This window comes from Falco peregrinus, chromosome 4 (assembly GCF_023634155.1).
Source record: "Falco peregrinus isolate bFalPer1 chromosome 4, bFalPer1.pri, whole genome shotgun sequence".
Taxonomy (NCBI): Eukaryota; Metazoa; Chordata; class Aves; order Falconiformes; family Falconidae; genus Falco; species Falco peregrinus.
The window spans coordinates 61187638-61213156 of NC_073724.1; positions in this window are offsets into that span (position 1 = coordinate 61187638).

A 25519-nucleotide genomic window follows, 5' to 3' on the forward strand; every position below is an offset into this window, starting at 1 on the left:
TGACAAAACAGCAGGCACTGTGCCTGTTCCACCCCCTGTGACAAGCACTGCAGCTGAACCAGAAAACCAACCCGTGCTGGTATCACTCACCCCTATACACAAGAAGAAATATTGGGTGTGATAGTCAGCTCATTTACTAAGGGAAGAAACTTCTACCAAGCAGGGAAAGAGGAAGAAGTAGATGAGGCAGGCTACTCTGAAGTAGGGCCATCACAAGAGGAAGAGGCAGAACTCATAAATGAGGCAGTAACCACCTGATCCCTATCCCTGAATGAGCTGTGAGATATGTGAAAAGACTTCAGTAATGGTCCAGGCAGGCACATTATCACCTCGCTGCTCCAATGCTGGGATAACAGAACCAGTAGCCTGGAATTAGAGGGTAGGCAAGCCAAGCATCTGGGTTTCCTTTCTGGGGAAGGGGGCATTGACAAAGTGATTGGAAAAGTGGGCCAAGCCCTCAGCCTCTGGAGGTGACTCCTAACAGGTGTGAGGGAAAGGTATCCTTCAAGGAAGACATTATATGTCATCCAGACAAGTAGAACACCATGGAAAGAGGTATGCAGTACCTGAGGGAATTAGCCATGCTGGAGGTGATTTATGATGACCTGGACAATGAGCAGTTTTCCAAAGATCCAGGTGAAGTCAAGTGTACACAACCCATGTGACTGAAGTTTGTACAGAATGCACCATCATTATATATCAATTGATTGGCAGTAATGACCTGCAAAGATGGAGGGGGACAAATGGTGATGAATTGGCTGGCCAGCTCCAGCAGTACGAAGTCTCTTTTCCTCCCTATGGGCCTGCATCTAGGCTGTGGAGAAACTGTCCCAGGAGTTCCAGCAATTTGAAGACGATATGTCCTACTCCCCACCTGTAAGGACCAGTATCTTAGCTATTAAAAGTAAGTGTTCCTCTACTCAAGAGCGAGGATATAGCAGGTACACACCACGGGTCACCCTGTGGTTTTACCTGGGTGACTACAGAGAGGATATGAGGAAGTGGGATGGAAAATCTACCTCGACCCTAGAGCATGGATATGTGACTTACAAGGGAAAACAATCACAAGAGGGATTATTCCAGAAAAGCTGCTGCTCTGGACTCCAATGGGCAATTCCTCAGGCAGAGTGGAATGGCTGATCTTACTCCTAATCTTAATAAAGGGACTTTTTATTCATATTTACGAGAAGTGAGTAACGAATACTATGACCAGGATTAAAGTGTCACTGCCTTCAGCCAGGTGGAGAAAAGGGGCAAGTGAGTTTACTGAACTGTGTGGATCAGGCCTGGCACATCAGAGCCAAGGAGCATAAGGATGTAGTGGTCACTAGTTCACAGTGAACCCTAATGCCATCAAACTATGAAGAGGCAGAACCCATTTGTATTTCTGGAGTGACAGGAGAATCTCAACAGCTAACTGTATTGGAGGCTGAAATAAGCCTGACTGGGAACGACTGGCAAAAGCTCCCCGTTGTGACTGGCCCAGAGGCTCTGCGCATCCTTGGCACGGGCTGCCTCAGGAGAGGGTATTTCAAGGACCCACGAGGGTACCGGTGGCTTTTGGTATAGCTGCCTTGGAGACAGGGGGAATTAAACAGCTGCCTACCTTGCCCAGTCTCTCATAAAGTTGAGCAATTTCTTTGTGCATCACTTGTTTTGTGTATTCTTTTACCAATATTTTTATCTTCCCTTCCTTTTCTGTCCTATTAAACTGTCTTTATCTCAACCCACAAGTTTTAGCTTTTTTTCAATTCTCTCTCCCATCCCACTGAGGGGGGGAGTGAGCGAGCACCTGTGTGGTGTTTAGCTGCCTGGCAGGTTAATCAATAACAGCGGTACAGGAGCAAGCCATAGCATCTTTCAAAATAGCCCTTTCCATTTCATTTAACTTACAGCAGAATTGGACACTGCTCCTGACTGATACCTTAAGGCATTTCTGAAGCAGTAATAATTAACTTAATTAACAATGAACATTCTCTGAACATTCAGAACTGAAGCATAGTGCTAATTTCAATAAAGGAAATGAAATATTTTATTTTTACTTCACTCAATGAAATACTAGCTTTGCTCATACTATATTAATAGCAAAACTACTGCTGATGCCAGCATAGGCAGTACTTTACGCATTTTTCCTGGTACAGAAGTTTTCAGACATTAGTTTAGCTTGGGCAAAAATAATCTAGAAGTTAGAGCTGTCATTAGTAGTTGGAAGGTGACCCTGATATGTTTGGAGGCCTCACTGAGGTCTACGGAAAGTGGGTATTGATGATTTGCTCCAGGGTGATTACATTTTGATCTATATTCTTAAGTCCAAATAAGTACTTTTTGCACAACTGTAGCAAAAGGAGCTTAAAGCGATTTACAGCAACAGCAAAAGACTCCACTGGGGAACAGCAAGACATCTATCCACTTTGTCTGTTCCCACAGGGCCGACTTGAAATGCCGTGGGGGAAGGACAGGCTATTTTGGCTATGCCAGCTGTTCTCCGTAGCACCATTATTCGCTGGCACAGCTAAAAGTGGTTCTGAAAATGCTCTAACTTGCACAAGGAATTGATTTGTATGTAGGAGCTTCCATGACCAGAGAGATGGGGGTGGGGGCAGTGGGCACTGGTGGAAAAGTCATCTTTCTAAGGTTCACTAAATGCTTCTGTGACACTCCTGGGATCTAGTCTTTAATGTATCACTGAAAATTAGATGAAGAATTTTATTCCCACTCCCTTGTATCAATCATTCTGGTTTCCTGTGCAAACACAGACATTTTTGTCATTAGGCTAAAAATAAAACCTTTTGAGAACTCAAGCAACTGGTCTGTCTAGTTATTTTCATGCAATGTTTTTGCTGGTAGTAGCAATAACAGGATGCGCTGACCATTTCTCAGCGTAATAATTTGGTCTAGTCACTGATATAAACAACTTGCCCTTTGACTTTACTATTTATTCATAGCAAGCCTAACACGGACAGCTTAAGTAACAAAAATTATAATAAATAATCTGCAATTATAGACATTCTCTTGCTTGTCTTAAAATAAGTGTAATATTGCAAATAGAGCCCTGTAGTGATAGGTGTCTTTGATAGAGCTGATTAAGGTAATATTGTTATCACTGTTGCCTTTCCAGTTCTATTTCACTTCAAAACCTGAGCACGGTTATGGCTCTTTCTCCAGTGCATGAGCCTAGGGAGTCTAAAGTGTTGTGCAAAAAGGCATGTCCACATTTGGGACAACTAAGTCCTTCTTTGCAAATTGGTCATGCTAATAACTACAATCTATGCATAAGAATAATTAAAAAAGAGTTTGCATGGGGTTGAGGGTCCACTGTCATTTCCCTTGTCCCTCCCTTATTTCCTCTTTATTCACCAAACTCTCATCAAGCCTTTCATTGCCCTCCTCCCCTGCTGACTTGAGGAAGTGTTTTTGAATGGTACTCTCTGAGATAATTTTAGGGTTTAGGTCTGAAGGATCTACGTTTCTTTTTCCACCCTGATCAGGAAATACAAAGCCACAGTTTGTATTCATGCTCATGTTTGCAGAGAACCATTTCCCCAGCATTTATTCTAAATCTTGTTCTTCTGGGAGAAAAAAACCCAACCTTCCAGTTTGAAATCAAGCCAAATTGTTTTCCCTTTCCTGAAGTATTTCTTGTGTTTTCAGAAGAAGAAAGCTGAAATTTAGGAAAATGTATTAAACCTATGTGCAGAACTATACGGACACTCATTATTCATAATTGAATTACAGATTAAGTTTCTGAACCTTATCTCATACACATTAGATCCATAAAGGGAATTTTGGCTCTATTGGAAAACTCTTCACTAAATTGTAGGAATATATCTTTAAACTGCTTCGTTATTATAATGAGTTATAACAAAGAGTGTGACTGTAAAGAACTTCCGCTTTACTCAGCTATTTTAGCTATCCTGTGGGCTGATTATTCACTGCATTTATAAGGGTTGTGCCTTTTATATTACAGTCAGGGAGTTGTAGTTAGACTATTTAAAGCAGAAACTGATGTCTATGGTGACACTGGGTATGAGATAATGTTTTATGTTGCACAAGCCAACAGCTTGTAAGAATTTCTTGTTCACAAGCATTGCTTCCATGTTAATGCATTAATACACTGTGGTAAAATATTAATCTTTTATAAATAAATATTACAAATAGTCCCACAGAATATATAAGGGAAGCCTGAAATTACAGCCAGAAGTACGGTTTTACATCCCACTAGCCCAGTGTGGATGCAGTTTACAAGGGATCTTGTTGGAGCTGCAGCGCTGGAAGCCCATACCAGGGTGCATCAGGCACCACCTGCAAGCTGGCTGGCTGTTGCCACAACACGATTGCCTGATCCTTGTAATTTGAACACGTCAGGGGGAGAAAAATCTGGATACAGCTTCAGTCTGGGCGTGAAAGATGGTAGCTTTGATTTTTTTTTATTTCACACCAACCCCATGACTGTTATTTTCTGGAAGATGCTAACTTTAGAGGAGTTGCCTGAGCACAAAGGCTGTGCTACCAAGTGGAAAATCAGGTCTGGTGTCCCCATGAGAGCTGGAATAGATGACTAACCTTCTTTAGCTTATATCTTTTGAGGGAACAATTTGTCAAATATGGGATATGGGAAATTTGTTTGTAAACCATATGGAAACATTTATGTGTTGTTTTGGTGGGTCTGGGATGAATGTAAGAAAATACGGTACTACGTATTTTTTGGCAGTATGATGTTGGAGTGCGGGGTTCATCTTTCTATGGGTTCATTCAAAAGTGTTTGGAGTTTTTTTCCAGTACCAGAGTGTATTGGAGACCAAAGATTTACAAGATAAATGAACTTATTTAAAGCACAGTTGAAAAGGCTGGTTTCTATTAAAAGAGCAAACAACAACAACAAAGTAAAGACTTTGGCCTGGAATACAGCATATGAAACAGCTTAATCATTTCAGTTAGTGTTGCCATGCCCTACTGAAGTAATTTTTCCAGGAATTGCTTGTAACTGGTAATTCTGGTAAACAGTTGTGTTACATCCATCTAGCCTCTTTCATTTACTCTATCAGAAGCACTGGACTGATGTGACTTGATGTTGGATTAGATCTGACTTTGCGATGTCACTCTGTCTGCTCAGTTTGAGGGGAGATTTAAGCAGGGGTTTCATTGATGGAAGAATCCAAGGAAGAATCCAGTCTGTGGTCTCACCCAGAGCCCCTGGAAGCAGACAGTGAAAAGTCAGCCCCCCTTCCCACCTGAATTTGCATCACACACCTCTCTCTGCTGCTAGAGCTATTTGGTTTTCAATCTACCACAGCACACAAATTCCTGTGTGAAGGCTCACAGTAGCTTTGCCTGTAGGTAAAAGCAATGTCAATTTTCCTTGTAGAGATTGCAGCTGAGTTTGCTGCAGAGACTTAATAAAGAATGATGATCTGTGAGGTTTCTTCTCTTTGAGCTCCTGTAAAAGATGATTAATCGTTCCTCCCAGAAATATTTTTAAAAAAATGTTTTCTTGCTTTCCTTTTTCCACCTGTCTCCTCTGAGACTACAACCAAACTTAGAATTTGTCACAAAATGGAGGTGGTGGAAATCCTTACCTGCTGCCACACAATTGCATATTATTTGGAAGACAAAAATGGAAACCAACTTACATAGCAAAGTGAAATGTGTACCATAAATTGTATCAGACAGCATCTCTCCAGATTCTTCCTTTATCTTTAATATTACAGAAATGAATATAATCAGATAATATTCTCAGATACCTTTAATGAGCACAGGAGAAAGACAGAAAGGCCAGTTTGGACAGTGTTGCCAAAATTTCAGCTATACAGAGCCCTGAAGCTGTAGGGGCATATTTTTTCCTGGAATGAGAGGAAAAGTTAGTGTGATATTTGCTGAAAGTAGTGTACATGTTGATTCATGCTAACTAGGAGCCCCGTGGTGATAGTGATACAAGTCTTCCAGGGAAGACAGATTAGAAAGGGGCAGATCACTGTTTTAGGGCCAGGTGGCCCCAGGCTAAAGCGGACTACATGATTAGCATCCCCAGTGCACCTGTAGCTTGCTGGAAAGTACCTGTCTTCTGCTGGGAAGAATGAATTTGGAATGGAGGGCGATGCTAGAAGCAGGAGGGAGGAGAGCATCAAGCATCAAAAGGGAAAATGAACCTATGAAGGGCTACTGTTTTTTCCTACAGTCTGGGTTACTTGGATGTATGTGTGATGAGCAGCTGACATTAAGGTCTGAGTCTTTCCTGCTAGGGCACTCCATGGAGGAAGTGCAGGTCTTACTGTTCTAGCAAAAAAATTGTAACTCCAGGATCCTAGGAAGCATGGAGCTACTCATGACCTGGAGCAGGAACTCACAAGACGAGAAGATGCCAATGCTTAGGCAGCATGTCAGGCACATCAGCTGGTGAAGGAATTTGTTGGCATTGCACCCCAGCTTGTGTGGATACTTGGCCTTTTAAAATCTGATGGAGGTACTGTAACACCTAATGTATGCTGCGCCTCCAAAATTGCTGGTATCTTCATTTTTCCTGTAAATAGCAGCACTTGCCCTAAAAGCAGGGAAAAGATTTTTTTTTTAAATGAAAGTGTTTCTGACACATAGCAACCTGGGGACAACTCAAAGGATGCCACGCTTAGGGAATGAGACTCCTGGGGAAGCTACTATAGCTAATAACATTGCCTGGGGAAGTATTCAAAACATATGTCCTAAAATAAACACCGCCTGCTTACACACACAAGCTTTTCCACTGCTCCAGTTCTTTCACAGGAGCACCGTGCTGGCTTCTGGGTTTAATCTCCTAAGACTTCAATAACTTTTTTTGTTGTTTTCTTTTCTGTTTTACACAGCTTTTCAAGAGCGTCTTACTTGGTCTTATCTTGCCTTTTATAGCAGAAGACAGGTGGTTTCTGTTAATTGTTAACTGGTTACAAATGAACTGGACCTATTAATTGTCTGGGCCTCACTAGTCTAAGACTTCCTACTACTAGAATGAGCATGCTGGTTTGTTACAAGGTTGTTTCAATCTTTTGTGATTTTGGCTGATTTCTGGTATATGCTGTGAATAAGATGGTAGGCATATGTGCTTATTTCCCTTATGAATCACAGAAGAATGCATGTGCACTGAGTATCTTCCTACTAGCAATTTTTATGCAATGTGCCCTATTTACTTTATTACAGCAAGATATGTTATACTAGACTGCAACACATGGTTGTTTATGTACAGATAGATGTCTCTAGATATTCAAATCTTTTTACAAACTTTTTGCTAGGTCACTTTTTTTTTGTATGGGGCACACTTTAATTCTAAACCAAAGAATAAAATCCTTCAAATATTACTTAACAGAATCAATAATCCTTGCTTCTCCAGTGATGTTGACTTTACAATCCTTCATTAAATAGATCAATGCATTTCCATCACACTGTTATTCTTACTTCACTGAGAAATTAATTGTCTATCTCTTCTGAAAACTGCATAAGCTAGTAAAGAAAAAACATACTTAGCCTTTATGTTTCCTTTACATCTGAATTACCTTATAGAATTTCTGTTCAGGTCTGCGGTAAATATTAAAAATTAAAATGCTTCTACTGTAAGAGTAGCTCTAAGAAGTCTCTTTCTTTCAGAGAAACCAAGTTTCTCTGAGCCACAGAAGGCTCCAAAATTATTACTGAGTGACTAAAAATCCAGTTATTTCAACTGAATTGCAGTGCTTGGGGTTTGACCTCAGCTGTGACTGAATGTTACAAATCATATGGTATGCACAATGGAAGCAGCAAAAAAAAAGAAATCAGTAGCAGTGAGATGGAAAAGACCTTAGAGAAGTAAATTTCTGGGAACAGGCTGGTGTTCAAAGTGCTATCCAAATTAGCTTTCTGAGTGCTGCCCTTTACTGCTATTAAAAAACCCACCAACAAACAACATTGCCACAAAAACTTCAGTATAAACTTCCCTTATTAACCTGGCTGCCACTAACATTTCCTCCCTGGGTCTCTTTTGCTCTAATCCACTAGAGACTGGCTCCCACTGTAATCATCAGCAGTGGGGAATTAAGCCACAATGAATCAGGTGAACTTTGACAGTGTTCTAGCACTTACGGACATAAAAGGTCACCAAAAGAATTGCTAATGCTTGATTTGTCCATATCAACAAAGAAAGAACTATGCTTTGAAGGGAAGCACTAAAGAAATATTTAGAAAACCCTTACGAGAACAGAAATAGTAAAAAAGGGAAAATATCTGTTAACGCATTATCTTATTCTATGTCTGAAAATCATTGATAGATGTCCTTTTTTACCAGATGTAGCCTGTGTTTGATTCCGTTATTCATCTGAATTAGTCTTAGCAAGCCTGTTCTTTTTCTTTGCTTGTAAGATCGATAAAAGAAACTTTATTGGTGAAAAGCAGCTGTTGGGATTAATTGTTCTACCTACCTAGTCAGATTTTTAAAGTTTGGTAGAACGTAATCTGCAAAGAAATTTTATTATCTGGGAAGTTTCCTGATGTAAAATATCTCTTGCACTTTTGTTAACAGTCCTCAGATAAAGAACTGTAGTTACTTATCCATGACACTTATAAAATACTAATTCTGTCCTTCTCTTGCATATAAAATTTCATTTATATTTACTTAATACAGAGTTTGTATACATTTAGAATAATAAATAGGAATAAGTAAAACAAGTGAGGAAGGTGTTATTCTATCATTTATACCCTATGTAGAAACTGATCAAACAAGTGAAGTAAAAGTATTTACTTTTGAACCTATTTGTCATTCTTTTGCTTAACTTCTAAAGAATGTGTACTCAAAGAGACTTAGAAAGAGGAAAGAGAACTGGAAAGATAATTGGAACAGGAAGTGATTTCTCAGGTCAGCTTTTTTGTTGTATATATAGAAGGTAAATTGAGAAATATAGTATGTTATAATGGCTTGGATTGCAGGAACTTCTCCCTCTTTCTGCTGAGCTCTGTGTGTTTAAGGCACTTGGTCTTTTATGGTGTCTAGGAGTTGCTAATGAGTTAAAAATCTGTAAAAACTTTCCACCAAAACACTTTGGTTATTTGCAAAGGTCAAGAAAGGATTTTGCACGTTTATTTTTTTGAGAGATGGACTGAAAGATTTTAAAAGATGACAAACCAGTCAGGAGGGTTTGGAGTTCTGAGGGGATCCTTGATAGCTGATAATTCAAAAAATACTTCATCAAACTGGGCTGCAGGCATCCTTTCACTCCTTTGAACCTTCAGTGTTGATAAGGAGGTTTCATAAAATGTCATTTGTAAGAAATTTTGTTTTTCAGATATTTGATTTATAGGTAGGGGATTTTCAGTATGAGGGACATAATAAAAAGTGACTGTGTCTTCATTTGAACAAAGGACTAATATCAGTGTCACACAGATCTGCCTTTCAGCAATTTTATTCACAAATCCAATGGCAAAAGAATCTCTGGAGTCAATCAAAAAACCTGTCGGTCGTAGATTGCATGTGTATGTGTGAAATAACAGACTATTCATAGGGATTTTGTAATTAATGACCAAATATTTTGAAAGACCTTGTTAACAGTAATCCAAGAAGAAATGGGGAAGAGGATGGTGTATTTGTATTTGACCAGCAAAGCAGATAGCAACTTTACAGAGCATTAAAGATGCTTCAAGTTATTTTTAAGATTTTTCTTAGATGAAGCAAATGACTGGATCCTGGAATACTTCACTGAAGTCTGCTTTTGTCAGTCAGAGAAGATTTTTTTTTTTCTCTCCTTGCTTTCTTTCTCTTCTCCCTCTTTGCTTACAGAAAGTTTTTTATTTGCTAGGATTATATATTTTAAACTCTTTCTATAACAGGTCAGGCACTAATGTTATGAAGCCACTGAGTGTACATGTATTGAGGAGATTACACAGTGCTTCCAGCCAGCAGAAAGAGGTGGACTGAAGCTTTTCCTGGAGACCAAAAAAGTCATTGTGAGACAACTGAAAACTGATCTCTCCATCTCTCACTCTCTTTCCCAGCTTGAATATGGTAGAGGGTCTACTGGTTGGAGGCAGGAGTCCCTAAACAAGTTGATGTTAACTGATAGAAACAACAGGAAAAAATAGAATTCTATCTGGTAAAATACAAACTCAACGTACTTCAGTTATTTAGTCACTCACTTCTTCCATCACACTCTTATCTCTGTTCTATTATGCTTTATCTTTTTCACAAGCAGTTCTGGGTCTAAGTTTGTAACATATTTATATTGTGTTAGTTTGAAAAGATTTTTTTTTCTGCAAATACCTGCACAGTACATCTTGTTCTTCTGGTGTGACAATATTTATAAATAAACAATAATAACAGAAAAGACTTTTCCTTAGGAGAATATAATAAATAAATCCATAAAATTTAGCTGCAGCCTCTTTATCCACTTGCTAAACATATGTATTTCATCTACTAGACAAGCAAATGTGAGGTAGCAAAGCAGAATCTGACCTTACTGGGTTTGAAAGTATTGACCTAAGGAGAATTTCTTATCTATGTACTAAAAGCATATAAAAAAAGTAAACTGGCATTGGTGCTATTGATTTAGTTCTGGTATTTGTTTCTTTGCAAGCCCGCTAGAGTCTTCAGGACTTTTGAGATTTTCTGAAGAGCTGTGTGGTTTTTACTTAAGAAGATGGGTGTGGGAGAACTGCAGTAAGTCTGGCTTATCTCCATTATGCTTAGATGCCTTTTCTGCTGTCACTGAGGTTAAACTGAGAGGTCCAACTTAACGTACCCATCTGTTAAAATTTGCATGACACAAAATATGTTACTCTAAACCTATGAGAAAATTAGAAATAAATCCTGTGATTCTAGGAGGGAAAGAAATCTAAAGTAGGCAACCAACAAGCAAAGAATAGGGAATAGCCAGTGCCAGGACAGGGAAAAAAGCAGGGATATAGCTGGTGGCAGGATAATGTGGGTTATGGCAGTATAGGTAAAAAGGGGTCTTGGACAGATCTTGGGTGAATGCAGTTTTGAGGAAAAAACCAGCACCTTTCACCAGTTACAATACAGAACTAAAACGTTTTGAGGATGGACTGCTTCTCAGGTAATGAGTAAAGGGAAGGCCTGCCTCAAAGGCTGAGAAAATCCTTTTATTTTTCAAGAAGTGCATATGAGCTATTTATTTGATGGATCTTGCAAGCCATTGCCCTGATGAGTTGAGAAGAACTGACTGGTGAGAATGACTTTGCTGGCCTTTGGTGAACTCCCACTCTGGGGTTCAGCAGTGAATCTTCCTTCACTATCTCAAGAGCATGCCTAATTTACACAATCTATCGCCTTCTGTACACCTTCCACTAGAGTCAATGGGAGCTGTGTGCCTGAAGCCAAGGGCAGAATTTGGCTCAGAGAGAGTATAACAGCTCCAGTGCTTTGCCAAATGAAATACATTTAGAGTCTGACATGCACAGTTGGATGCAGTAAGTAAAAAATCAGTTTTGCTGGATACGAGGCTTCACTGACTGGTGCTACTTCCCTCTCATCATTGTTAAAAGATGTGCTTTATAAGAAAAACTGTGCTATATCAAACCACAGACTTATCTTACCTACTGTTCATGGAGTGATACTTTATGTAGTTCCTTAGTTTCCAGTGCTTTGTAGCTTAGGACTTTCTGTGTCAGAGGCCACATTTTTTATTTAGCTCTGCATCGATTATAATAAAAGTTGTGCCAAGTTTAATTGCTTTCTTTGTCACAGTTGCTTGAAACACAGTTCTTTTAACTCATTCCAAATAATTTCCCAAAATTCAGCAGCAGTAGCAGCACTGATACGATCTGTAGTTCATTTAAAACAGCCATTCAGTTTGTCTAGTCACTGCTGAAAAACAAGTATTTTACTGCTAAGTCACAGCATCTCACAGTTCACCAGTGTCAGGAACATGGATTCTTATGTGGCTTTTTCTTGTGAGGTTCTTCTCAAAGAATTACAGAATCATTTAGGTTGGAAAAGACCTTAAAGATTATCATGAAAAGCTATTCTCAACTGCATGAAAATAGCTACCTTGTGGAAGTAGTTGTCTTCTTTCTGTTTTGCATATTACATATAGGTAATTCCTATGGAATAATCTTTTTTTTTATAGTTATAAAGATTAATTCAACAAATTAATTGCACACATGCACAAGAAATTAGCTATGCACAGACTTTTACAGCCTACAGGAGTCTTCCATGGGAGCCAATAGCTGTGGCTGCTTGCTCTTCCCTGAAACTACAGTGGCTTACTACTGTTCGCCTAAACAAATAACTCTAGAAAACAGCCCAGTGCTTTTAAGTATTAACTGCATATCCCTAAAGTGATCTGGGTTTGTTTCTAGGTTGGGGTTGCTTGAGACTTTTGTTCTGCTCTTTCTTTTGACTCTGTGAGACTTCTGCTTCTCTTCCCTAGTGGTTTTTTCTTTGCCTTTAAATTTACAGTTCCCACCTCTTGTGAGAAAATCCCTTCGCTAGAAATTATTTTCAAAGAAATCACCGATTTGCTCAGCCTCCTTAAAGCAGCCAGTCCTCACTCCAGTAAGAAATCTTGTCTATCTGACCAGTTAAAGTTCAAGACTTTTATTGGTTGTTTCCTTCAAAGCAACAAGGCAGGAAACCTTGCTTTTGGATTATGTGACAGTTTACAGCTTCTGTGCAATGCAGCATACAAGGTCAGATTATTTTTCTTTAAAGTTATGTCAGCACTTGCGCAATGTTCCCAGAAAACACTTCTTTTCTAGCTAGATATTTCAGGAATGGAATTGTCAAAAATTTCACAGATGCAAAGAGATTAGCATAAAAAAATCAAAGTGAAAATGTTTTGATTAAAACAATGGAAGATGTTTGGGATTCCTTTCCCCCTCAACATGTGGATTTTAATAACTGCTGTTTGTTATTAATTACAGAACATACCACACCTTCTAATAAACACATCAGAGGAGAATCAAGCTAATTTATTGTATTCCCCTTTGGATATGATTCCCATATACGCAATATTTAGACTAAATCCTGTGACTACTTTTGTTCCATTGAAAGCTTAGGGAGGCAAGTTCTCAGCAATCTGAACACAGGGGATCTGAATCACCAGTCGTGCTCACAAACTGAAATGCTGCACTGTACATGACTGTGAAGTTAGGTGTCTATAATAGACCAAGGGCGGCTAACTCATAATGAATTTCTTTGAGCAATTAAACCTTAGCACTTGATGCTGAAAGCCTATGTGTATGTGTGAAGTTAACTTTCAGCGTGTGAGAAAGTTTGCAGAGCCTGAAAGAAGGACAGAGAGACACTGGTGAGATTAGAACATCATGTAACATAATGACTATCACCTGGGAGGCTCTTAAAATACTGTACGTAGCATCTGAAATATTTCCATATAAGATTACATTATATGATGTACAGCTATTAGTTAGATGTGTCATAGCTGGTATTTTTTTCTTTTTTTACACTTGTGCAACATGTACATGTAATATAGAGGAAGCAACCTATATGGAACAGACAAAGAAATGGAAGAATCAGAAGTCTGTATTTGAATAATTAAACAGCACAAAGTTATTGCAGTTCAAGCATATTTTTAATTAATCAGAACCAATCAAAAAACCTTAAGTAAAATGTAAGTAATTTTATAGAAGTTTCAGAGCTTCTTAATAGAAAAAATCTCATGTGAAATATTTAGGTAATGACTATGGATAAAGGAGACAGCTTTAGAGTGCAATAATGTATTCTGAAAGAGTCTTCTTTTCTGTGTCAGTTAGGAAGAAGATGTCATTATGCTTGGCAGTGTATTCATTGTGCCTAATACTCTGAGCTGTAGCCGAGTAAACTTGGAATGTATGCCAATACTTCCAGGGTACCTGCCACCCTGCCCATAAACCTGCACTGTCACTAAAGTTTGTTCTCTCACTCCTTTTTTTTTTTTTTTTCTCCTCTCTATCTTTCTCACTTCTTAACATCCTGAATGTACCAGAGACAGGCTGAACTGAAGAAAAAAATATCTGAGACGGACATCTAAAAGCCAGACCATTACTTGTTACTTTTGTAAATCCTACCCGTGGCCACCCACAAATAGAATAGGGTTTTTTTTAATTTATTCTTCTTTCTGTCTTCTGACATGTTTCCAAATTTATGACTGTTTTGAATACAAGAACTCCCAGAAGTGAGTGAATTTAGGGAATGCCTGCTACAGCTTTGATATGTTCATTTTCTAGAGGTATTACTCTACATGAGTGATGTGAGAACATTGTGATCCTCTGCTATTCATTATGGGTATGTACCTGCATCTAAGAAGTTTGCTAAAAGTACCATAAAGTTCATTAAGTACTACTGCTGCTAACTATTCTCATTAATTTTGAAAATGCATTAAATTTATATTGGTATTGAATACAGACTAATGGATGGAAAGGTCTGATTGCACAGTGAAGGAGCAGGTGGTCTTTGCTGTGAGGAGCTCACCACCTGAAAATAGAAAAGAAATGTAGGTGAGGGTGTATACATGCAAATGAAGGGCTCACCACACAGGATCGGAGTGGGGATGAGAAGGGTTGAGTCACTGGGCAGGAATGAGCAACAGCGTGTCAGGAAACACCCTGTGAGTTCCAAACATTTTTATTTTTGTTTGATAGGGGGTTGAGTAGGTGGAGATCAGTTAAAAAGGAGAAAGAAAAGGCAGGGAAAGAGGTGAGGGCATATCAGGATGTGGAGAAGAGATGGGGGAACAGGCATGAAGTGGAGGTGAGGGTAGAGAAAGGGAGAGGTATGTGGGTGAGATGGGTTGCAACGATCAGCACGTGGGAAAGGATAATTAGAAATCGTGGGTGTCTGTCAGCCCTTAAGCCTCTTTTACCTTTGGTATGTCGGCTTCATTGTCAGACTGGATTCTTCCTGTAGTCTCTTCCTCATTCCAGGCTGCTCCTGTCATTGTTTAACACAATTGTGCACGAACCATGCACACTGACTGAAGCCATAAAATTATACAGTGTGCTTAAATGAAAGATTGAAAAATTACTTATAGTGACAGTTGTATGGTATGTATGTATGACAGTACACAATGGTTGACATTTAGGGGCTGATCTTAGGCTACTGTAGTCAGTAAGTGCAATTTAATGTTGTAGCTTTTAAGTATGAAACCAATGATTTTTCCTTTGGAAGATAGAAATTGTTCTTACACCACATTAACTTTTGGGGCTGGAAGGGGAACTTCTCCCTTTACCTATCCCTCTAAAATATTCTGATAGCTAATAATATTTCTCACTTACACTCGAGAGAGAAAGACTGAATTTCTTCAGCTTATGTGCTGAGAATATTCTTAGTTTTGCTTTCAAAACTATGGTAGATTTATGGTAAATAAATATTTTGTTGAGAAATCCCACATCAGCTCTAAGTCTTTTGTCACTGCTACCTTTCCTTTCTCAGGGAACAAAACCCAGACAAGGTCCAATTTTACCAGTATTTCTCCTTGCTTCCCACCACTTGTTTGAATACAAAAGCTTATTTTTCTGAAAGGCTATATTAAAACAGAAGAGTTTGAAATTGAGAGGTTCTCTGTTCTCTAAGTTCTTCCATAAAACATGATGAAAACAGTAAACTAGATCCAAACAGCATCTAAATTTTTTGACTAGTGACAGTATCATGGCTGAGCCATACCGGCTGCGTGCCTGGTTATTTAAGTTCAGTTATTGGCTGCCAGAACTACACTCATGGGACTCCAATATCTCCAATCCATAACCTTATTTTCCACCCAAAACTCAGAACACCCCCACCCCCCAAATAATAAAGGAAACCCAGACAAACCCTTCTCTGTATGAAGCCAGGGTTTTTTTTGCAATCCAGTACATTCAGCCCTTCTATCCATAAGCTCAGCATTTGCATTGTCAGCACTTAGTCTTTTAAGTGGAATTAGAAAAACAAAACATCAATGGAAAATCAAGCTGATTTCAATATTGTTCAACAAAGCAGGAATCATCTGACACTGTAGGAACTTCTTATCCTATTTTCCCCGAACAGCAGGGTAGGAGCACTTTAGTGTTAAGATATTTAATTTTCTCTAAAAATTATACTGAAGACTGCAGTTTGGTGTATGTAATTTAGAAATATCTGAATTTCATAATTGTTTCCATACAATATGGAGACAGAAGCCACTAGAATCCCTGATGTATTGGATATTCTGACTACTGAAGTCTCACTTTCAGCACGTAGTCTCAAACTTGCATCTTTTGATCACATATGCTGAATGTCTCACATTAGAAAAAACTTTTTTATTTACTTTTCAAACAGGTTGTCTCATGAAAGTGCAGTTAATGGCACACTATTTGCAGCCTGTGTGCAGTAACACTTTGTTCAAACTAACACCTCTACCCAGAGCTCATTAAATTAGCACTTTCATGCCTTCAATACAAGGGAATAGTTTCAGGATGAGCACTGGATGTCTGATCTCCTTTCACGGATTATCCTTTTTTTGCCCCTGCTCGAGGCTTTACATGAGTGAACTTATTCCTGAAATACTGTAGCAAGAAATGGCTTCTTCCACTCCCTTATTAAACTGTCACAAAACATATCTGAGAACCAGATATTCCACTGCAGTGTATTAGGAAATGTAGGAGATCGTGTAGAAATTCTCAAAATAGAAAAATGCAAATTTCCATCTACCAGCCTACAAATTACAATTCCTTGTAAGCATTATTTTTTCAGCTTTGTAGAACTAAAACCTTTTCATGAATTAAAACCATGAATGTTAAACGTGAATGTGTTATACATTTAATATATTTGAAAATCTGAGTCTGAATCTGATTGAATGAGATGCGATCATACTGTCAAAAAGCCTCCTATCTTTTTTAACACAAAAGTGCTAACTCCGAAAATGTAACTTCAAACATCTTTGGTTTGTTTTTACTTTCCTTTTCCATTCCTAACTTTTCAAATAGCAACCACTGAGTCCCAACTAGTGAATGAGAATATTATTTCTGTGGAATGATTGGGCACCTCATTTCAAGAGGCAGGTGACACTAGGCACATTGGGTGAGTCTTTTGGAAAGTCTAGTTAATGACATCAGGCTTTGGTCTCAAATAGTTTGATGCTTATTTTGGTTAAGGTCTTACTCTACTACCAGCAAATAAATAAATGGATCCAGATGTTGTTGATGAAATGAATACCTAAATAAATTTGAATGTTCTCTTTATTTTGTCCAGATCTCCATTTTACATACAGATTCCTGAACTAAGAATCCTGGTGGGATGAGCGTGGCTAAAGAAGAGATATGCCTCCTTTGCATGTGCAGTTAAGTAACTCCAGCAGTGTCCGTCTTCTATTGACTAATCATTCTGACTTACCTCCTAGGTTAAATAATGCTCAAAGAGAAACAGGCAGGGACTTAAATATCCCACCTTCATATATTTCCCAGGAAAGTGAACACTCAGTCTGTACTTAGATCAGGAGGCTTGCCTGACTGTTGCAACAGGACTCCTTTCTAACTGATTTAGCAAAAAAACATTGTCTAGTCTCTATCTAGACCTCCATCTGTGAGAGAAATCAAGCTCCGTCTTGGTGATAGAAAGTGTTATGAAGGAGTGCAGTGAACAATGCTAAGCCATTCACAGTACTACATCTTTGATACACATTATTATTTATGTTTGTTATTGCAATAGTACCTTGAAGCTCCATCCAAGAATTGCCAACAGCTCAGGAATCACTGTATGGGTTGTCACAAGACAGCCATAACAAAACACAGCTCATGCCCTGAAGACCTTAAATTTAAAAGGTATGACAAATACTGAGCAGACAATTGAGACTTGAAGCCAGGAGAGTTATCAAAAACATTTGCTACACATCATCTGTGGCAGAGTCATGAATAGACCACTGTTACAGCATGTCGACTTGTGTTTAACCATAAAAATGACTTTTTTCACTGTATGTACTAGAGATTTTAAAATCTAGCAATAAAAGCACATAAGAAACCGTTGCAATGCTTATTACTCAGATGATAAGGTGTCTCCTAGAATTTACAGCTGCAATTTGGATTAGATCCAACACTGGTGTTAGATACTGCACAGCTAAGCTAGTGAACACCTTTTTGGCACCTAAAAGGACATCAGATGCTGTTTGGAACCATGAGGTAGATACCTAAGCTCCTCTTCAAAAAGTGAGAAGCAAAAAGTACGGAATTAATATCAGTTCTCTCCCTGGGAGGATGTATCAAGTGGAGACCCTTAGGGATCTCTCCTAGATCATGTAACTTTCAACACAGCCAAAAATTATCTGGGCAGAAAGCAACCAACAGAAAGATGGAGTTTGCTAAGAGTCATAAGTTATTCAGCGCAATAAGAAAAAGATGCTTCCTGCAAAGGTCCTTGTAGAAGGACCTCACTGAACTGAATTGAATGGGCAATTGACTGGCAAGTCAGAAACAATATAGTACAGCTGCAAATGGTACAGGGGAAGGATACTGGCCATGGTTAAAGGTGTGGAATAGCTTCAGTAGAACAGATAATTAAATAGACTAGGCCTCTTCAGATTGAAAAAGAAATTATTTAAGTGGGATATGAATGATTTCTGAAAAAGATGGATGTCCCAGAAAGATTGTGTTGGGAAACAATTATTTGAATTATTTGCTGTTTCTGCTAATGCAAGAACTAGGGGAAATCATATGAAACTGGCAGGGACCAGGCTGAAAACGAAGAAAAAGAGAGATTGCCTGCATGGTAGACAAGCTGTGGAACTCTGCACCTTAAGTTGTGGGTACTGAAATTTTACCTGGATTCAGAAAAATGATTAGACATAGGGAAAAAATACCCATAGTATTCAACACAAAGTTACTGATTCTGGCTCAGGAAGGCTTTCTGTTGTAAATTTATGCAAGATGAGAAAGTAAGTAATGGAACTAAAACAATGTTCTAGTCCTGTTGTCTGGGCACCTGCTGCTGGCCACCGTCAAATACAATACTGTAATTGGTGGATTTTTTTGCCTGCCCCTTTACAACTGAAGAACAAGATATTATAGGCAATGAACGGGCACATTTAGCTCTGTCAGTATAACTCATAACAGCTCACATGCTGAGTAGGAAACAATCTAACCCAGCCATACAGGTCTGTCACAGTGGTAAAGCTCCCATTTAACCTCAGCAGTGGCGCAGGATCCCGTTTGAGTATGCAGTGATACTTTCACTGGAAGATGATGGACCTTAGCAGGAAACACTCAACACTCAACACCAAGCAGGGTCAGGCCTCAAAGCATAATTAGGTAGGAAGCTCTTATCAGATAAACTTTTGCTTTGAACAGATTGTGAAATCTCACTCAGGAAATTTGGCTGCTTTTTACCTCACTAAGCAGCAAAGCCAAGACAAAGGCAGGATCAGTTCTGTGGCAGGGTTCTGCAGAGTTCATTCTTGCATTGTGTGGCTCAGAAAACGAGCTCAGTCTCACTGAAGCTCAGGCTGATTTGTGATCACACTGACTGTCCTGGATCTTATTGCCTTTACAAGGCAGGTGCTGGCTGGAGTGGAAGTGTTGCATGAGCAGGTTTTGGAATAGATAATGCAGACCTTTTAGGGATCTTCTGTGGTGTGTGGTCTCCTTGAGAGCAATTGGATTCCCTTCATTTGTTACATTACCATTCCAGATCTGAAACAGCAAAAAAAAAAAAAAAAGACTTAATTTAAAATTAGAAAGGAAAAGAAGAAGAAGAAAAAAAGTGTTCCACTTCATTAAATGACCTTGCAATGTATTTGGCAGCTTTGACAGGAAGTTTGCAGGGTGGGAAAAAAAACGAAAGAAAGAAAGAAAAAGCCAGTGAAGTTTATGAGTGTTTTTACAAACTGTTATTCTCCCTCCTCCAAATCTCTGTCATCGCAGGTGAAGCATTGTGCAGCTGGTATCTTGACTTACCATTCGCTCTCAGGCTCTGCAGGGAGTGTCAGGCCATCAGCACTGATGTTCAGAGCAAAGCTGTGAAAACAAACTGCAGTAGATTAGTTGGGCTGCTGACCAGGTTATTTAATGTTAACCACTTTGTGTGCCCTTACATCTCAACCAGACAATTACCCTTTTCCATTCTCTTATTTGTGCATGCACTTATCAAGGAAAACAGCATTTGCAAGGGGACATTTTATTAAATAGGATGATTCATTTAAGAAGCGTTTCTGTGACTCCAGAATGCCAATATATTCTGCTCTTTAATTAAGAAGGCAAACAACACAGAAGACAAATATCAAAGTGCTAGTTATCTGAAATTACTTGATTGTCTGAAAGAGAAATTAAAGGCAGTTCTAGAAATGTTGGAGCTTGATTCTGCCATTTTGAGCAGTTGTTCTTATATTGATATCTGGGTTGTTTACATTAAGGTCACTCATGAAGTCAGTGCTATTTTGTGAAAATCAGTGTTGGTGTACAGCCTTTAAAATTAAGATACAAAAAGATGAGATAGATACTTCAAAGCTGAACATTTCTCTCTCCATTTTTTTTTTCTCACCTTCCAGAAATGTTTTTAAATGATTTGTCAACTTGTTTTGTCCCTTTTTTATAACTTAATATGTTTGTGGTTAGAAGTAATGGCAGATGAATGAAGTCGAGCAGTCATTTCTAGGGTGAAATCACAGGGAATTAAAGAGGAATTGTTACCCAGCCTTTTATTAAAGGCACCAGGGATCATGTTCCCTTAAAAGAAAACACTATGCAATGTGCTTTGAAAATCACTTTCATTTTTTTTTGACATTTCAGAACTACAGCACTTTCTAAGGGGTTGTCATTTGTTCTTAAGTATTGAGACTTAGCATCAACTTTTTGTTTAGAGCAGCAGCAGAAAACATTGAGCTTGCCCTGGCTTTGTTGTGAATGAGTAGATGCTGTCAAGTTACTAATGCTTCAAGAAATTCACTGAGGTACTTATTCTGCTTTTGTTGCTTTCAGGCTTATGCTCTTTTTTCTTTTCTTTTTTTTTTTTTTATGTCTTTTTTTTTTTTTTATTCCCCTGGGGTTTCTGTTGAATTGTACACAGACAGTACTTGTTCATAACTATCCATGAAAAACCTTGGCTAATAATATCATTATCAATTGCTCTCAGGAACAGTATGATTTGCTATTACCACACACATACATGCTACAAGGTTAGTATTTGTGACAAGTGCGACCCAAGATTAATAATATGCATCTTATCCAAGTGATTGATTTCAAGCTGACTTGGAGAAGGGAGGAGAAAATAAAATCCTCTCAAATACATCTCTCAAACTCTGTACAGGATGGTAGATTTGCCTTCTCTGTGCAGAAAAATTGACATGACAAATGGCCAAAAGATCCTCTGGAGATGTACACCAGCACTAGAGATCACTTTTTATCCTTTTCCCATTTTGAAGCGTTAATTTTAAGCTTTCAAACAGAGTATGCAAACAGGAAGGAGAGATTACCACAGGAAGGAGTTAAAGAGGTGTCTTAAAATCCATTGCTAGGTTGCATATGTAACACTGTGGTTAATTCCTCCATTTTTAGACATTCCTCACTCAAGTTATTTTTAGTCATCAAATTCACACTTCGTACCTTAAAAGAAAGGTTGAATAAAAGATTCTTGCTCAAGGCAATCTTAATGAACCTGAGATGCAAAGTCTAATTTAAAAAGAGTAGATACTTTGACAACACTTCCAAAACCAATACCTTAAACACAGGCCTAGCTCAAAGCAAATGCCTTAGGAATAACTTGTTTATTGTTTATATATAAGCTCACTTCAAACTTACTCCTGGGGTGGAGAGCAGCTGGAGTAGGCAGGGCATGCATTTGTTTTCTTTCTTTCCAGTGAGATTATCTCAAAGACATTTCTCCCTGTCTCCTCCTTTGCCTTTTTCACATAAAGCAGAGTTAAGCACAGCTGTCAGGGAGCAGGAAAGGTGAAACCTCATCTTCATGCAAACCTGTACCTTTTCATTAAACTAATTCACTTAAATCAGCTCTAAACTCATGTAGACACTCTTATTTAGTTTTGAACCATCTGATTTGCAACTGACTTTACCAAACTGGAACAAATATATCTGCACAGCCTCATATTCCTTTTTAATAAAGCAGGTTTAAAACCATCAGCAAATCCTGAGCATTCCAACACTCACAGAGAACCAGCAGACTCCGGCTTCTTTTCTCAGTGCTTTAATTTATCATGTGCTAAAAATCTGACAAGTGAGTGGGGGGAATGTATGTTTATTGCTTCTAGGGTCTGCTGGAGCAGAACTCAGATCACCCAAATCCCAAGATTTGGTGAAAAGATTGTGAAGTCCATGTCTTTTAAATGGTAAATTTGCTGAGTATTCGATTATAGTCTGAATTTCAAGCTTTACCATAAGTAACTACATTTCATTAATTCATTGTCTGGCTATATGATTAGACATGTCACTACTAGATGGTTTTAAGGAACCTCCCTCCCTGGCCCTGCTCTACTGAAGCATATATCACAAATGCAGCAAGTCTGTCAAAGCTTAAATGCATGCTCTAAGATCTCTGAGCTGAAGAAGCAGTTCCTCCCCACACAACAGGGACTTCTCTGCTTTTGCCCCACTGATGGCCTAATTACAAAGAAAGAAAAGATGAATACTGTAGAGCTGAAAAAGACATTTCTCTCTGCCAGCTCTTCATTTTGGGCTGTGTGGAAGTAATTTTGTTTGTTGGGAAATACAAAGGGACACTAAGGTTATGGCTAACACATTCCAGTCAGCCATAAGTCCTGGTTCTTCATGAGCAGGTGATGGTCCAGGAAAAATACTTGGTTTGGCTGCTGCCTTTTCAGGATCCTAATGGTGTTCCCTCCATCATTTTAGGCTGATACGTTCACAGTCTGCTTTCTTCCCCTGCATTAGAGCAATCTTCAGGAAGTTTTTGCATTAGAGCACTACTACTTTAATGACCTTTTTTTTTTGAGGAATGTTTGGCTTCCTCGGATGCTCAGACTGATCATGTCATTAAGGGATAGACTGTGGAATTGCTCATTCTCTGTCATAAGAACCAAGATATTTGGTTTTTCAGGTGGGCATATTCTTCGCTTCTGCTCAAGGGGCAGTTTTACGTGTCAGCTCTCCACATTGCTTTTCTCTTGTATCAAACATGAGAAAATTATAATTTCCATCTGACACACTGCCCTGGAAGTGGCAGCTTCTAAGTTATGAGGATAGGGAGAAGTGGTGAGTTTCTGCCTACTTATTATGAGAAGCATAATAGGTATGCAACACCTGATTTTTCAGTGCCAAGGTCCCCCAAATCTTGAATGGATTTTTTCCACCTCTTCAAGCCACTTTGTAAATGGGCAGTCCCTTCCCGTGTTGATGCCTTTCTACCATCTGTGTCAATTAGTTCTCGTATTTATACCAAAGATCAACTGGGACAACTACATGCACAAGCCACTTCAAAGTTCTATGTAAGAATATGAAATGATATCTCATTTGGAAGCTCCTGTAATTTGTCCAGACTTGGGGAAAAAAGTGTGAGTTGTACTGATCTTGATGGGCCAATTGCTAAGCCGTGGTTTCAGTACTGGGAGAAGAAGCTAGAGCAAGAGATCAAGAAAGCAGGCTAGCATAGACTAAGAACATTGATATAAGTGAAATAGAGGGCAGCTAAAAGAGGGATGGAGCAAATAGTGCTGAAAGATGCTGGCAGAGAGGATTGGGGAAAAAAGCCTGAGCACGTATCCTGATTGCAGTCATTGCACAATCTTACAGGTGGCAGATTTATATGACTGAGGAATCATCTTACCAGAACAGGGTGAGGTAGGTCCCAGGAGGCAACTATAGGTAAAAACAATAAAGACCTCAGATCATTCTTGCAAGTAAAACAAAGCAAAACAGAACAGGCAAGGCTTCCTGAATGCCTCATCATTTGAAATGGACCTGTAAGTACTTCTATAGGGTTATGGCAATGGTGAAGAGGCCTGCTTGCAGAGGACTAAGGCTGTCCTTCTCTTAATTCTAGTCTGGAAAATGTTCATGCATTAAACCCAGAAAGACATTTTGCAAGTAAGGTAAGTGAACATATGCCTTTGTGAGGCAGAGCTGTGCCTTGGGGAGGAAAATGTGTGTGTGTGCGTGTTTGTGTCAAGTTGGCTAGAATCATTAAAGCTCTGTGATGCCTATCTCAAAACACCTTCTCTGGATTGTGTCAAATACTAATGAAAAAAGATAAAATTAGTCTGACTGAGAAACACATGTGAGAGTGCTTGTGGATTTAACTGAATTTTGGTGGTGGTTATTGGGATGTGTGTAGGAAAAGAAAGAGAGTAATTGTCATTAAAACCAGACCAAGTTTCAACCTGGACAAGAGATATGGCAATTCTGCTGTAAAGAGGAAATTATGTCAATAAACAGTGCATTCTCTCAAAGTCACAAGACTACAACACAAGCTTGTTTAGAATTACCGTTAAATTGTGGTACACTTCACAAAGAAATAGATGTGAACATTTCAGAAAGCAATCATCAAGCACCTTGTTGTTTGCCAAGAAAAATAGGCAATTATGAACATTATGTCCAACTATGCATCATATCGGCTCCAATCAAAACCATTTAAATCCAGTCAAGCATTGCTTTAACACATAAAACCCTACCCTATGCTTGATTATACCTCAGCACACCAGGTATGCAGCCTAGGATGTTGGCCAATAACAATATTCCATTGTCTAGGAATTTTAATCCATGCATCTATATTTATAAATGTCATAAATTTGATTGCAAAAGATTACAATTATCAAACCCTTGCTGTTTTCACTTTTCTGTCCAAATCTGTTAAAAAGCCTTTGAAATTAAAAGCAAACAAATAAACAAAGTCTGATGAAAAGGGGGCACTGTCAAGCTTTTAAGTGGAAAAACCGGACATAGAAAATGACTTAGCTTTTCTACAGTTCTTTACCCTCCCCAGGTGATGCTGCCTCTCAGCAGAGTAAAATTACTATATGGAGAAAATGGTTTAGGCTGCACGTACCCAGACTGAGAAAAAATTGCTTCAATATAGATACATTAAAAACAAACAAAAAAAAGCCTTACAGGCACTTTTGTGGTCTCACAGAAACAATGAATTCTATTCCTCCTACTGCTGTGCTGTGGTAACCAATTAGCTTTTTTTTTTCCCCCCCTACAAAAGCCCTTTATATTGGAGACTTATTCTAAAAATGTGTCATTGCTGGTATGCAAGCACCAGGTCATCTCAGCAAGTGTCAACAGCACTGGGAGTCTTAGCACAGTTGAGTGACCAGTGTTTTAGCATTATGTCAATTTAACTTGCTGAGAGTATGCTGTTGAATTTACAACACTGAGAGACCAACTGAAGTAGGGCTCTCCACACTCAAAGGAACCAAAATGGAGTTACTACTAGCAAACCCAGGAGTTTTCTGCATCCTAAAACAGCTGCTTAGGGATTCAACCCTCTGAGTCTATGCTGCTCAGCCATCCATTGGATGAGTACTTACTTTTACCTTCTCCATCCTAATTTGCCTTTTTTCCTAGTGCAGCTTTCAGGGAGAGACACTTGCCTGATTTCTTTTCATAATAAAAATGATGGCTAAAATATCTCTGTTAAAAATCTTTTTCCAAGAGCAATGTTGCT